The 16,334-nt window shown below is 49.5% G+C and overlaps 1 protein-coding gene across 1 annotated transcript in view; it reads left to right on the top strand.

Moving 5' to 3' along the window:
* Positions 1-16,334, top strand: part of LOC140387094 (uncharacterized) — a 571,970-nt gene that overhangs the window by 93,026 nt on the left and 462,610 nt on the right. The window lies entirely within an intron of this gene.

Genomic DNA, 16,334 nt, shown 5'->3' with positions numbered 1-16,334 from the left:
TCTGTCTCGCTCACTCCCCAGACCGTTTAATTTCCCATTCCAGTCTAATACTTCTGCCTCGCACACTCCGTAAACTGTTTAATTTCCCATTCCAGTCTAATCCTTCTGTCTCGCTCACTCCCCAGACTGTTTAGTTTCCCATTCCAGTCTAATCCTTCTGTCTCGCTCACTCCCCAGACTGTTTAATTTCCCATCCTTCTGTCTTACTCACTCCCCAGACTGTTTAATTTCCCATTCGTGTCTAATCCTTCTGTCTCGCTCACTCCCCAGACTGTTTAATTTCCCATTCCAGTGTAATCCTTCTGTCTCGCTCACTCTGCAGACTGTTTAATTTCCCATTCCAGCCAAATCCTTCTGTCTCACTCACTCTGCAATGTTTAATTTCCTATTCCAGTCTAATCCTTCTGACTGGCTCACTCTGCACTGTTTAATTTCCCATTCAAGTCTAATCCTGCTGTCTCGCTCACTCCCCATACTGATTAATTTCCCATTCCAGTCTAATCCTTTTGTCTCGCTCACTCCCCAGACTGTGAAAGTTCCAATTCCAGTCTAATCCTTCTGTCTCGCTCACTCTGCACTGTTTAATTTCCCATTCCAGTCTAATCCTTCTGTCTCGCTCACTCCCCAGACTGTTTAACTTCCCATTCCAGACTAATCCTTCTGTCTCGCTCACTCTGCAGACTGTTTAATTTCCCATTCCAGTCTAATCCTTCTGTCTCGCTCTCTCCCCAGACTGTTTAATTTCCCAGTCCAGTCTAATCGTTCTGTCTCGCTCACTCCCCAGACTGTTTAATTTCCCATTCCAGTCTAATCCTTCTGTCACGCTCACTCCCTAGACTGTTTAATTCCCCATTCCAGTCGAATCCTTCTGTCACGCTCACTCCACAGACTGTGTAATTTCCCATTCCAGTCTAATCCTTCTGTCTCGCTCACTCCCCACACTGTTTAATTTCCCATTCCAGTCTAATCATTCTGTCTCGCTCACTCCCCAGACCGTTTAATTTCCCATTCCAGTCTAATCCTAATGTCTCGCTCACTCCCCAGATTGTTTAATTTCCCATTCCAGTCTAATCCTTCTGTCTCGCTCACTCCACAGACTGTTTAATTCCCCATTCCAGTCGAATCCTTCTGTCTCGCTCACTCCCCAGACTGTTTAATTTCCCATTCCAGTCTAATCCTTCTGTCTCGCTCACTCCCCAGACTGTTTAATTTCCCATTCCAGTCTAATCCTTCTGTCTCGCTCACTCCCCAGACTGTTTAATTTCCCATTCCAGTCAAATTCTTCTGTCTCGCTCACTCCGTAAACTATTTAATTTCCCATTCCAGTCTAATCCTTCTGCCTCGCTCACTCTGCACTGTTTAATTTCGCATTCCAGTCTAATCCTTCTGTCTCGCTCACTCCCCAGACTGTTTAATTTCCCATTCCAGTCTAATACGTCTGTCTCGCTCATTCCCCAGACTGTTTAATTACCCATTCCAGTCAAATTCTTCTGTCTCACTCAGTCCGTAAATTATTTAATTTCCCATTCCAGTCTAATCCTTCTGCCTCGCTCACTCTGCACTGTTTAATTTCCCATTCCAGTCTAATCCTTCTGTCTCGCTCACTCTGCAGACTGTTTAATTTCCCATTCCAGTCTAATCCTTCTGTCACGCTCACTCTGCAGACTGTTTAATTTCCCATTCCAATCTAATCCTTCTGTCTCGCTCACTCCCCAGACTGTTTAACTTCCCATTCCAGTCTAATCCTTCTGTCTCGCTCACGCCCCAGACTGTTTAATTTCCCAGTCCAGTCTAATCGTTCTGTCTCGCTCACTCCCCAGACTGTTTAATTTCGCATTCCAGTCTAATCCTTCTGTCACGCTCACTCCCTAGACTGTTTAATTCCCCATTCCAGTCGAATCCTTCTGTCACGCTCACTCCCCAGACTGTTTAATTTCCCATTCCAGTCTAATCCTTCTGTCTCGCTCACTCCCCACACTGTTTAATTTCCCATTCCAGTCTAATCATTCTGTCTCGCTCACTCCCCAGATTGTTTAATTTCCCATTCCAGTCTCATCCTTCTGTCTCGCTCACTCCACAGACTGTTTAATTCCCCATTCCAGTCGAATCCTTCTGTCTCGCTCACTCCCCAGACTGTTTAATTTCCCATTCCAGTCGAATCCTTCTGTCTCGCTCACTCCCCAGACTGTTTAATTTCCCATTCCAGTCAAATCCTTCTGTCTCGCTCACTCCCCAGACTGTTTAATTTCCCATTCCAGTCAAATTCTTCTGTCTCGCTCACTCCGTAAACTATTTAATTTCCCATTCCAGTCTAATCCTTCTGCCACGCTCACTCTGCACTGTTTAATTTCGCATTCCAGTCTAATCCTTCTGTCTCGCTCACTCCCCAGACTTTTTAATTTCCCATTCCAGTCTAATCATTCTGTCTCGCTCACTCCCCAGACCGTTTAATTTCCCATTCCAGTCTAATCCTTCTGTCTCGCTCACTCCCCAGATTGTTTAATTTCCCATTCCTGTAGAATCCTTCTGTCTCGCTCACTCCCCAGACTGTTTAATTTCCCATTCCAGTCGAATCCTTCTGTCTCGCTCACTCCCCAGACTGTTTAATTTCCCATTCCAGTCTAATCCTTCTGTCTCGCTCACTCCCCAGACTGTTAAAGTTCCCATTCCAGTCAAATTCTTCTGTCTCGCTCACTCCGTAAACTATTTAATTTCCCATTCCAGTCTAATCCTTCTGCCACGCTCACTCTGCACTGTTTAATTTCGCATTCCAGTCTAATCCTTCTGTCTCGCTCACTCCCCAGACTGTTTAATTTCCCATTCCAGTCTAATACGTCTGTCTCGCTCATTCCCCAGACTGTTTAATTACCCATTCCAGTCAAATTCTTCTGTCTCACTCAGTCCGTAAACTATTTAAATTCCCATTCCAGTCTAATCCTTCTGCCTCGCTCACTCTGCACTGTTTAATTTCCCATTCCAGTCTGATCCTTCTGTCACGCTCACTCTGCAGACTGTTTAACTTCCCATTCCAGTCTAATCCTTCTGTCTCGCTCACTCTGCAAACTGTTTAATTTCCAATTCCAGTCTAATCCTTCTGCCTCGCTCACTCTGCAGACTGTTTAATTTCCCATTCCAGTCTAATCCTTCTGTCTCGCTCACTCCCCAGACTGTTTAATTTCCCATTCCAGTCTAATCCTTCTGCCTCGCTCACTCCCCAGACTGTTTAATTTCCCATTCCAGTCTAATCCTTCTGTCTCGCTCACTCCCCAGACTGTTTAATTTCCCATTCCAGTCTAATTCTTCTGTCTCGCTCACTCTGCAGACTGTTTAATTCCCCATTCGGGTCTAATCCTTCTGTCTCGCTCACTCCCCAGACTGTTTAATTTCCCATTCCAGTCTAATTCTTCTGTCTCGCTCACTCTGCAGACTGTTTAATTCCCCATTCGGGTCTAAACCTTCTGTCTCGCTCACTCCCCAGACTGTTTAATTTCCCACTCCAGTCTAATCCTTCTGTCTCGCTCACTCCCCAGACTGTTTAATTTCCCATTCCAGTCTAATCCTTCTGTCTCGCTCACTTCCCAGACTGTTTAATATCCAACCCAGAGTAATCCCGCTGTACCGCTCACTCTCCAGTCTGTTTAATATCCCACCCAGAGTAACCCCGCTGTACCGGCCACTCTCCAGTCTGTTTAATATCCCACCTAGAGTAACCCCGCTGTACCGCTCACTCTCCAGTCTGTTTAATATCCCACCCAGCGTAATGCCGCTGTACCGCTCACTCTCCAGTCTGTTTAATTACCGACCCAGAGTAATCCCGCTGTACCGCTCACTCTGCAGTCTGTTTAATATCGCACCCAGAGTATTCCCGCTGTGCCGCTCACTCTCAAGTTTAATATCCCACCCAGAGTAATCCCGCTGTACCGCTCACTCTCCAGTCTGTTTAATATCCCACCCAGAGTAATCCCGCTGTACCGCTCACTCTCCAGTCTGTTTAATATCCCACCCAGAGTAAGCCCGATGTACCGCTCACTCCCCAGTCTGTTTAATATCCCACCCAGAGTAATACCGCTGTACAGCTCACTCTCCAGACTGTTTAATATCCCACCCAGAGTAATCCTGCTGTACAGCTCACTCTCCTGTCTGTTTAATATCCCACCCAGAGTAACCCCGCTGTACCGCTCACTCTTTAGTCCTGTTTAATGTCCCACCCAGAATAATCCCACTGTACCGCTCACTGTCCAGTCTGTTTAATATCCCACCCAGAGTAATCCCGCTGTACTGCTCACTCTCGAGACTGTTTACAAACCCACCCAGAGTAGTCCCGCTGTACCGCTCACTCTCCAGACTGTTTAATATCCGACCCAGTGTAACCCCGCTGTACTGCTCACTCTCCAGTCTGTTTAATATTCCACCCAGAGTAATCCCACTGTACCGCTCACTCTCCAGTCTGTTTAATATCCCACCCAGAGTAATCCGCTGTACCGCTCACTCTCCAGATTGTTTCATAACCCACCCAGAGTAATCCCGCTGTCCTGCTCACTCTCCAGTCTGTTTAATATCCCACCCAGAGTATTCCCGCTGTACCGCTCACTCTCCAGTCTGTTTAATATCCCACCCAGAGTAATCCCGCTATACCGCCCACTCACCAGTCTGTTTAATATCCCACCAAGAGTAACCGCGCTGTACCGCTCAGTCTCCAGTCTGTTTAATATCCCACCCAGAGTAACCCCGCTGTACCGCTCACTCTTCAGTCTATTTAATATCCCTCCCAGAGTAACCCCACTGTACCGCTCACTCCCCAGTCTGTTTAATCTCCCACCCAGTGTAATCCCGCTGTACCGCTCACTCTCCAGTCTGTTTAATATCCGACCCAGAGTAATCCCGCTGTATCGCTCACTCTCCAGTCTGTTTAATATCCCACACAGAGTAATCCCGATGTGCCGCTCACTCTCCAGTCTGTTTAATATCCCACCCAGAGTAATCCCGCTGTACCGCTCACTCTCCAGTCTGTTTAATTTCCCACCCAGAGTAATCCCGCTGTACCGCTCACTCTCCAGTAAGGTTAATATCCCACCCAGAGTAATGCCGATGTACCGCTCACTCTCCAGTCTGTTTAATATCCCAATTAGAGTAACCCCTCTGTACCGCTCACTCTCCAGTCTATTTAATATCCCACCCAGAGTAATCCCGCTGTACCGCTCCCTCTCCAGACTGTTTAATTGCCCACCCAGAGTAATCCCGCTGTACCGCTTACTCTGCAGTCTGTTTAATATCCCACCCAGAGTATTCCCGCTGTGCCGCTCACTCTCCAGTTTAATATCCCACCCAGAGTAATCCCGCTGTACCGCTCGCTCTCCAGTCTGTTTAATAGCCCTCCCTGAGTAATCCCGCTGTACCGCTCACTCTCCAGTCTGTTTAATATCCCACCCATACTAATCCCGCTGTACCGCTCACTCTCCAGTCTGTCTAATATCCCACCCAGAATAATCCGCTGTACCGCTCACTCTCCAGTCTGTTTAATATCCCACCGAGAGTAATCCCACTGTACCGCTCACTCTCCAGTCTGTTTAATATCCCACCCAGAGTAACCCCGCTGTACCGCTCACTCTCCAGTCTGTTTAATATCCCACCCAGAGTAACCACGCTGTACCGCTCACTCTCCAGTCTGTTTAATATCCCACCCAGAGTAACCCCGCTGTACCGCTCACTCTCCAGTCTGTTTAACATCCCACCCAGAGTAACCCCGCTGTACTGCTCACTCTCCAGACTGTTTAATATCCCACCCAGAGTAACCCAGCTGTACCGCTCACTCTCCAGTCTGTTTAATATCCCACCCAGAGTAACCCCGCTGTACCGCTCACTCTCCAGTCTGTTTAATATCCCACACAGAGTAACCCCGCTGTACCGCTCACTCTCCAATCTGTTTAATATCCCACCCAGAGTAACCACGCTGTACCGCTCACTCTCCAGTCTGTTTAATATCCCACACAGAGTAACCCCGCTATACCGCTCACTCTCCAGTCTGTTTAATATCCCACCCAGAGTAATCCGCTGTACCGCTCACTCTTCAGTATGTTTAATATCCCACCCAGAGTAACCCCGCTGGTCCGCTCACTCTCCAGACTGTTTAATAACCCACTCAGAGAAGTCCCGCTGTACCGCTCACTCTCCAGTCTGTTTAATATCCCACCCAGAGTAACCCCGCTGTACCGCTCACTCTCCTGTCTGTTTAATATCCCACCCAGAGTAACCCCGCTGTACCGCTCACTCTCCAGTCTGTTTAATATCCCACCCAGAGTAATCCCGCTGTACCGCTCACTGTCCAGTCTGTTTAATATCCCACCGAGAGTAATCCCACTGTACCGCTCACTCTCCAGTCTGTTTAATATCCCACCCAGAGTAATCCCGCTGTATCGCTCACTCTCCACACTGTTTAATATCCGACCCAGAGTAAACCCGCTGTACCGCTCACTCTCCAGACTGTTTAATATCACACCCAGAGGAATCCCGCTGTACCGCTCTGTCTCCAGTCTGTTTAATATCCCACCCAGAGTAAGCCCGCTGTACCGCTCACTCTCCAGACTGTTTAATATCCCACCCAGAGTAACCCGCTGTATCGCTCACTCTCCGGTCTGTTTAATATCCCACCGAGAGTAATCCCACTGTACCGCTCATTCTCCAGTCTGTTTAATATCCCACCCAGAGTAACCCCGCTGTACCGCTCACTCTCCAGTCTGTTTAATATCCCACCCAGAGTAACCACGCGGTACCGCTCACTCTCCAGTCTGTTTAATATCCCACACAGAGTAACCCCGCTGTACCGCTCACTCTCCAGTCTGTTTAATATCCCACCCAGTGTAACCACGCTGTACCGCTCACTCTCCAGTCTGTTTAATATCCCACCCAGAGTAATCCCGCTGTACCTCTCACTCTCCAGAATGTTTAATATCCCACCCAGAGTAATCCCGCTGTACCGCTCACTCTCCAGACTCTTTATATCCCACCCAGAGTAATCCCGCTGTACCGCTCACTCTCCAGACTCTTTATATCCCACCCAGTGTAATCTCGCTGTACCGCTCACTCTCCAGTCTGTTTAATATCCCACCCAGAGTAATCCCGCTGTACCTCTCACTCTCCAGACTGTTTAATATCCCACCCAGAGTAATCCCGCTGTACCGCTCACTCTCCAGACTCTTTATATCCCACCCAGAGAAATCCCGCTGTACCGCTCACTCTCCAGTCTGTTTAATATCCCACCCAGAGTAATCCCGCTGTACCGCTCACTCTCCAGTCTGTTTAATATCCCACCCAGAGTAATCCCGCTGTACCGCTCACTCTCCAGTCTGTTTAATATCCCACCCCGAGTAATCCCGCTGTACCGCTCACTCTCCAGACTCTTTATATCCCACCCAGAGTAATCCCGCTGTACCGCTCACTCTCCAGTCTGTTTAATATCCCACCCAGAGTAATCCCGCTGTACCGCTCACTCTCCAGACTCTTTATATCTCACCCAGAGTAATCCCGCTGTACCACTCACTCTCCAGTCTGTTTAATATCCCACCCAGAGTAATCCCGCTGTACCGCTCACTCTCCAGTCTGTTTAATATCACACCCAGATTAATCCCACTGTACCGCTCACTCTCCAGTCTGTTTAATATCCCACCCAGAGTAACCACGCTGTACCTCTCACTCTCCAGACTCTTTATATCCCACCCAGAGCAATCCCGCTGTACCGCTCACTCTCCAGTCTGTTTAATATCCCACCCAGAGTAATCCCGCTGTACCGCTCACTCTCCAGACTCTTTATATCCCACCCAGAGTAATCCCGCTGTACCGCTCACTCTCCAGTCTGTTCAATATCCCACCCAGAGTAATCCCGCTGTATCTCTCACTCTCCAGACTGTTTAATATCCCAACCAGAGTAATCCCACTGTACCGCTCACTCTCCAGTCTGTTTAATATCCCACCCAGAGTAATCCCGCTGTACCGCTCACTCTCCAGTCTGTTTAATATCCCACCCAGAGTAATCCCGCTGTACCGCTCACTCTCCAGTCTGTTTAATATCCCACCCAGAGTAATCCCGCTGTACCGCTCACTCTCCAGTCTGTTTAATATCCCACCCAGAGTAATCCCGCTGTATCTCTCACTCTCCAGACTGTTTAATATCCCACCCAGTGTAACCCCGCTGTACCGCTCACTCTCCAGTCTGTTTAATATCCCACCCAGAGTAATCCCGCTGTACCGCTCACTCTCCAGTCTGTTTAATATCCCACCCAGAGTAACCCCGCTGTACCGCTCACTCTCCAGTCTGTTTAATATCAGACCTAGAGTCATCCCGCTGTATCGCTCACTCTCCAGTCTGTTTAATATCCCACCCAGAGTAATCCTGCTGTATCGCTCACTCTCCAGTTTGTTTAATATCCCTCCCAGATTAATCCCGCTGTACCGCTCACTCTCCAGTCTGTTTAATATCCCACCCAGAGTAACCCCGCTGTATCGCTCACTGCCCAGTCTGTTTAATATCCCACCAAGAGTAACCCCGCTGTACCGCTCACTCTCCAGACTGTTTAATATCCCACAAAGAGTAACCCTGCTGTACCGCTCACTCTCCAGTCTGTTTAATATCCCACCCAGAGTAACCCCGCTGTACCGCTCACTCTCCAGACTGTTTATATCCCACCCAGAGTAATCCCGCTGTATCGCTCACTCTCCAGCCTGTTTAATATCCCACCCAGAGTAATCCCGCTGTACCGCTCACTCTCCAGTCTGTTTAATATCCCACCCAGAGTAATCACGCTGTACCGCTCACTCTCCAGACTGTTTAATATCCCACCCAGAGTAACCCTGCTGTACCGCTCACTCTCCAGTCTGTTTAATATCCCACACAGAGTAATCCCGCTGTACTGCTCACTCTCCAGTCTTTTTAATATCCCACCCAGAGTAATCCCGCTGTACCGCTCACTCTCCAGACTGTTTAATATCCCACCCAGAGTAATCCCGCTGTACCGCTCACTCTCCAGACAGTTTAATATCCCACCCAGAGTAATCACGCTGTACCGCTCACTCTCCAGTCTGTTTAATATCCCACCCAGAGTAACCACGCTGTACCGCTCAGTCTCCAGTCTGTTTAATATCCCACCCAGAGTACCCCGCTGTACCGCTCTCTCTACAGACTGTTTAATATCCCACCCAGAGTAATTCCTCTGTATCGCTCACTCTCCAGTCGGTTTAATATCCCACCCAGAGTAACACCGCTGTACCGCTCACTCTCCAGTCTGTTTAATATCCCACCCAGAGTAACCCCGCTGGACCGCTCACTCTCCAGTCTGTTTAATATCCCACCCAGAGTAACCCCACTGTACCGCTCACTCTCCAGTCTGTTTAATCTCCCACCCAGTGTAATCCCGCTGTACCGCTCACTCTCCAGTCTGTTTAATATCCGACCCAGAGTAATCCCGCTGTACCGCTCACACTCCAGTCAGGTTAGTATCCCACCCAGAGTAATCCCGCTGTATCGCTCACTCTCCAGTCTGTTTAATATCCCACCCAGAGTAATCTCGCTGTACCGCTCACTCTCCAGTCTGTTTAATATCCCACCCAGAGTAATCCCGCTGTACCGCTCACCCTCCAGTCTGTTTAATTTCCCACCCAGAGAAATCCCGCTGTACCGCTCACTCTCCAGTCAGGTTAATATCCCACCCTGAGTAATCCCGATGTACCGCTCACTCTCCAGTCTGTTTAATATCCCAATTAGAGTAACCCCTCTGTACCGCTCACTCTCCAGTCTATTTAATATCCTACCCAGAGTAATCCCGCTGTACCGCTCACTCTCCAGACTGTTTAATTGCCCACCCAGAGTAATCCCGCTGTACCGCTTACTCTGCAGTCTGTTTAATATCCCACCCAGAGTATTCCCGCTGTGCCGCTCACTCTCCAGTTTAATATCCCACCCAGAGTAATCCCGCTGTACCGCTCGCTCTCCAGTCTGTTTAATATCCCACCCAGAGTAACCCCGCTGTTCCGCTCACTCTCCATTCTGTTTAATATTCCACCCAGAGTAATCCCACTGTACCGCTCACTCTCCAGTCTGTTTAATATCCCACCCAGAGTAATCCGCTGTACCGCTCACTCTCCAGTCTGTTTAATATCCCACCCAGAGTCACCCCGCTGTTCCGCTCACTCTCCAGACTGTTTAATAACCCACCCAGAGCAGTACCGCTGTACCGCTCACTCTCCAGACTGTTTTATAAACCACCCAGAGTAACCCCGCTGTACCGCTCACTCTCCAGTCTGTTTAATATCCCACCCAGAGTAACCCCGCTGTACCGCTCACTCTCCAGTCTGTTTAATATCCCACCCAGAGTAATCCCGCTGTACCGCTCACTGTCCAGTCTGTTTAATATCCCATCGAGAGTAATCCCACTGTACCGCTCACTCTCCAGTCTGTTTAATATCCGACCCAGAGTAAACCCGCTGTACCGCTCACTCTCCAGACTGTTTAATATCCCACCCAGAGTAATCCCGCTGTACCGCTCACTCTCCAGCCTGTTTAATATCCCACCCAGAGTAAACCGCTGTACCGCTCACTCTCCAGGCTGTTTAATATCCCACCCAGAGTAAACCCGCTGTATCGCTCACTCTCTAGTCTGTTTAATATCCCACCGAGAGTAATCCCACTGTACCGCTCACTCTCCAGTCTGTTTAATATCCGACCCAGAGTAAACCCGCTGTACCGCTCACTCTCCAGTCTGTTTAATATCCCACCGAGAGTAATCCCACTGTACCGCTCACACTCCAGACTGTTTAATATCCCACCCAGAGTAATCCGCTGTACCGCTCACTCTCCAGTTTGTTTAATATCCCACCCAGAGTAACCACGCTGTACCGCTCACTCTCCAGTCTGTTTAATATCCCACACAGAGTAACCCCGCTGTACCGCTCACTCTCCAGTCTGTTTAATATCCCACCCACAGTAATCCCACTGTACCTCTCACTCTCCAGACTGTTTAATATCCCACCTAGAGTAACCCCGCTGTACCGCTCACTCTCCAGACTCTTTATATCCGACCCAGAGTAATCCCGCTGTACCGCTCACTCTCCAGTCTGTTTAATATCCCACCCAGAGTAATCCCGCTGTACCGCTCACTCTCCAGTCTGTTTAATACCCCACCCAGAGTAATCCCGCTGTCCTGCTCTCTCTCCAGTCTGTTTAGTATCCCACCCAGAGTAATCCCGCTGTACCGCTCACTCTCCAGACAGTTTAATATCCCACCCAGAGTAATCCCGCTGTACCGCTCACTCTCCAGTCTGTTTAATATCATGCCTAGAGTAATCCCGCTGTATCGCTCACTCTCCAGTCTATTTAATATCCCTCCAAGAGTAATCCCGCTGTACTGCTCACTCTCCAGTCTGTTTAATATCCCACCCAGAGTAACCCCGCTGTACCGCTCACTCTCCAGACTGTTTAATATGCCACCCAGAGTAACCCCGCTGTACCGCTCTCTCTCCAGACTATTTAATATGCCACCCAGAGTAATCCCGCTGTATCGCTCACTCTCCAGTCTGTTTAATATCCCACCCAGAGTAATCCCGCTGTACCCCTCACTCTCCAGTCTGTTTAATATCCCACCCATAGGAATCCTGCTGTATCGCTCACTCTCCAGTCTGTTTAATATCAGACCTCGAGTCATCCCGCTGTATCGCTCACTCTCCAGTCTGTTTAATATCCCACCCAGAGTAATCCCGCTGTATCGCTCACTCTCCAGTTTGTTTAATATCCCTCCCAGATTAATCCCGCTGTACCGCTCACTCTCCAGTCTGTTTAATATCCCACCCAGAGGAACCCCGCTGTACCGCTCACTCTCCAGACTGTTTAATATCCCACACAGAGTAACCCCGCTGTATCGCTCACTCTCCAGTCTGTTTAATATCCCACCCAGTGTAATCCCGCTGTACCTCTCACTCTCCAGTCTGTTTAATATCCCACCCAGAGTAATCCCGGTGTACCGCTCACTGTCCAGTCTGTTTAATATCCCACCCAGAGTAACCCCGCTGTACCGCCCACTCTCCAGACTGTTTAATATCCCACACAGAGTAACCCTGCTGTACCGCTCACTCTCCAGTCTGTTTAATATCCCACCCAGAGTAATCCCGCTGTACCGCTCACTCTCCAGTCTGTTTAATATCCCACCCAGAGTAACCCCTCTGTACCGCTCACTCTCCAGACTGTTTAATATCCCACCCAGAGTAACCCCGCTGTACCGCTCACTCTCCAGTCTTTTTAATATCCCACCCAGAGTAATCCCGCTGTACCGCTCACTCTCCAGACTGTTTAATATCACACCCAGAGTAATCCCGCTGTACCGCTCACTCTCCAGACTGTTTAATTGCCCACCCAGAGTAATCCCGCTGTACCGCTTACTCTGCAGTCTGTTTAATATCCCACCCAGAGTATTCCCGCTGTGCCGCTCACTCTCCAGTTTAATATCCCACCCAGTGTAATCCCGCTGTACCGCTCGCTCTCCAGTCTGTTTAATATCCCACCCAGAGTAACCCCGCTGTTCCGCTCACTCTCCATTCTGTTTAATATTCCACCCAGAGTAATCCCACTGTACCGCTCACTCTCCAGTCTGTTTAATATCCCACCCAGAGTAATCCGCTGTACCGCTCACTCTCCAGTCTGTTTAATATCCCACCCAGAGTCACCCCGCTGTTCCGCTCACTCTCCAGACTGTTTAATAACCCACCCAGAATAGTCCCGCTGTACCGCTCACTCTCCAGACTGTTTTATAAACCACCGAGAGTAACCCCGCTGTACCGCTCACTCTCCAGTCTGTTTAATATCCCACCCAGAGTAACCCCGCTGTACCGCTCACTCTCCAGTCGGTTTAATATCCCACCCAGAGTAACCCCGCTGCACCGCTCACTCTCCAGTCTGTTTAATATCCCACCCAGAGTAATCCCGCTGTACCGCTCACTCTCCAGTCTGTTTAATATCCCATCGAGAGTAATCCCACTGTACCGCTCACTCTCCAGTCTGTTTGATATCCCAGCCAGAGTAACCCCGCTGCACCGCTCACTCTCCAGTCTGTTTAATATCCCATCGCGAGTAATCCCACTGTACCGCTCACTCTCCAGTCTGTTTAATATCCGACCCAGAGTAATCCCGCTGTACCGCTCACTCTCCAGACTGTTTAATATCACACCCAGAGTAATCCCGCTGTACCGCTCACTCTCCAGCCTGTTTAATATCCCACCCAGAGTAAACCCGCTGTACCGCTCACTCTCCAGACTGTTTAATATCCCACCCAGAGTAAACCCGCTGTATCGCTCACTCTCTAGTCTGTTTAATATCCCACCGAGAGTAATCCCACTGTACCGCTCACTCTCCAGTTGTTTAATATCCGACCCAGAGTAAACCCGCTGTACCGCTCACTCTCCAGTCTGTTTAATATCCCACCGAGAGTAATCCCACTGTACCGCTCACACTCCAGACTGTTTAATATCCCACCCAGAGTAATCCGCTGTACCGCTCACTCTCCAGTCTGTTTAATATCCCACCCAGAGTAACCCCGCTGTACCGCTCACTCTCCAGACAGTTTAATATCCCACCCAGAGTAATCCCACTGTACCTCTCACTCTCCAGACTGTTTAATATCCCACCCAGAGTAACCCCGCTGTACCGCTCACTCTCCAGACTCTTTATATCCCACCCAGAGTAATCCCGCTGTACCGCTCACTCTCCAGTCTGTTTAATATCCCTCCCAGAGTAATCCCGCTGTACTGCTCACTCTCCAGCCTGTTTAATATCCCACCCAGAGTAACCCCGCTGTACCGCTCACTCTCCAGACTGTTTCATATGCCACCCAGAGTAATCCCGATGTATCGCTCACTCTCCAGTCTGTTTAATATCCCACCCAGAGTAATCCCGCTGTACCCCTCACTCTCCAGTCTGTTTAATATCCCACCCAGAGGAATCCTGCTGCATCGCTCACTCTCCAGTCCGTTTAATATCTCACCCGGAGTAATCCCGCTGTATCGCTCACTCTCCAGTCTGTTTAATATCCCACCCAGAGTAATCCCGCTGTACCGCTCACTCTCCAGTCTGTTTAATATCCCACCCAGAGTAATCCCTCAGTACCTCTCACTCTCCAGACTGTTTAATATCCGACCCAGAGTAACCCCGCTGTACCGCTCACTCTCCAGACTGTTTATATCCCACCCAGAGTAATCCCGCTGTACCGCTCACTCTCCAGTCTGTTTAATATCCCACCCAGAGTAATCCCGCTGTACCGCTCACTCTCCAGTCTGTTTAATATCCCACCCAGAGTAATCACGCTGTACCGCTCACTCTCCAGACTGTTTAATATCCCACCCAGAGTAACCCCGCTGTACCGCTCACTCTCCAGACTGTTTATATCCCACCCAGAGTAATCCCGCTGTACCGCTCACTCTCCAGTCTGTTTAATATCCCACCCAGAGTAATCCCGCTGTACCGCTCACTCTCCAGTCTGTTTAATATCCCACACAAAGTAATCCCGCTGTACTGCTCACTCTCCAGTCTTTTTAATATCCCAACCAGAGTAATCCCGCTATACCCCTCACTCTCCAGACTGTTTAATTTCCCACCCAGAGTAATCCCGCTGTACCGCTCAGTCTCCAGTCTGTTTAATATCCCACCCAGAGTAACCCCGCTGTACCGCTCTCTCTCCAGACTGTTTAATATCCCACCCAGAGTAATCCCGCTGTACCGCTCACTCTCCAGTCTGTTTAATATCTCACCCAGAGTAATCCCGCTGTACCGCTCACTCTCCAGACAGTTTAATATCCCACCCAGAGTAATCCCGCTGTCCCGCTCACTCTCCAGTCTGTTTAATATCCCACTCAGAGTAATCCCGCTGTACCGCTCACTCTCCAGACTGTTTAATATCCCACCCAGAGTAATCCCGCTGTACCGCTCACTCTCCAGTCTGTTTGATATCCCACCCAGAGTAATCCCGCTGCACCGCTCACTCTCCAGTCTGTTTGATATCCCACCCAGAGTAATCCCGCTGCACCGCTCACTCTCCAGTCTGTTTAATATCCCACCCAGAGTAATCCCGCTTTACCGCTCACTCTCCAGTCCGTTTACTATCCCACCTAGAGTAATCCCGTTGTACCGCTCACTCTCCAGTCTGTTTAATATCCCACTCAGAGTAATCCCGCTGTACCGCTCACTCTCCAGACCGTTTAATATCCCACACAGAGTAATCCCGCTGTATCGCTCACTCTCCAGTCTGTTTAATATCCCACCAAGAGTAATACCGCTGTACCGCTCACTCTCCACTCTGTTTAATATCCCACCCAGAGTAATCCCGCTGTATTGCTCACTCTCCAGTCGGTTTCATATCCCACCCAGAGTAATCCCGCTGTACCGCTCACTCTCCAGTCTGTTTAATATCCCACCCAGAGTAATCCCGCTGTATCGCTCACTCTCCAGTCTGTTTAATATCCCACCCAGAGTAATCCCGCTGTACCGCTCACTCTCCAGTCTGTTTAATATCCCACCCGGAGTAATCCCGCTGTACCGCTCACTCTCCAGTCTGTTTAATATCCCACCCAGAGTAATCCCGCTGTACCGCTCACTCTCCAGTCTGTTTAATATCCCACACAGAGTAATCTCGCTGTACCGCTCACTCTCCAGTCTGTTTAATATCCCACCCGGAGTAATCCCGCTGTACCGCTCACTCTCCAGTCTGTTTAATATCCCACCCAGAGTAATCCCGGTGTACCGCTCACTGTCCAGCCTGTTTAATATCCCACCCAGAGTAACCCCGCTGTACCGCCCACTCTCCAGACTGTTTAATATCCCACACAGAGTAACCCTGCTGTACCGCTCACTCTCCAGTCTGTTTAATATCCCACCCAGAGTAATCCCGCTGTACCGCTCACTCTCCAGTCTGTTTAATATCCCACCCAGAGTAACCCCGCTGTACCGCTCACTCTCCAGACTGTTTAATATCCCACCCAGAGTAACCCCGCTGTACCGCTCACTCTCCAGTCTTTTTAATATCCCACCCAGAGTAATCCCGCTGTACCGCTCACTCTCCAGACTGTTTAATATCACACCCAGAGTAATCCCGCTGTACCGCTCACTCTCCAGACTGTTTAATTGCCCACCCAGAGTAATCCCGCTGTACCGCTTACTCTGCAGTCTGTTTAATATCCCACCCAGAGTATTCCCGCTGTGCCGCTCACTCTCCAGTTTAATATCCCACCCAGTGTAATCCCGCTGTACCGCTCGCTCTCCAGTCTGTTTAATATCCCACCCAGAGTAACCCCGCTGTTCCGCTCAC

This window comes from Scyliorhinus torazame, chromosome 12 (genome assembly GCF_047496885.1).
Source record: "Scyliorhinus torazame isolate Kashiwa2021f chromosome 12, sScyTor2.1, whole genome shotgun sequence".
Lineage (NCBI taxonomy): Eukaryota > Metazoa > Chordata > Chondrichthyes > Carcharhiniformes > Scyliorhinidae > Scyliorhinus > Scyliorhinus torazame.
This window is presented reverse-complemented; position numbering and strand designations above follow the sequence as displayed.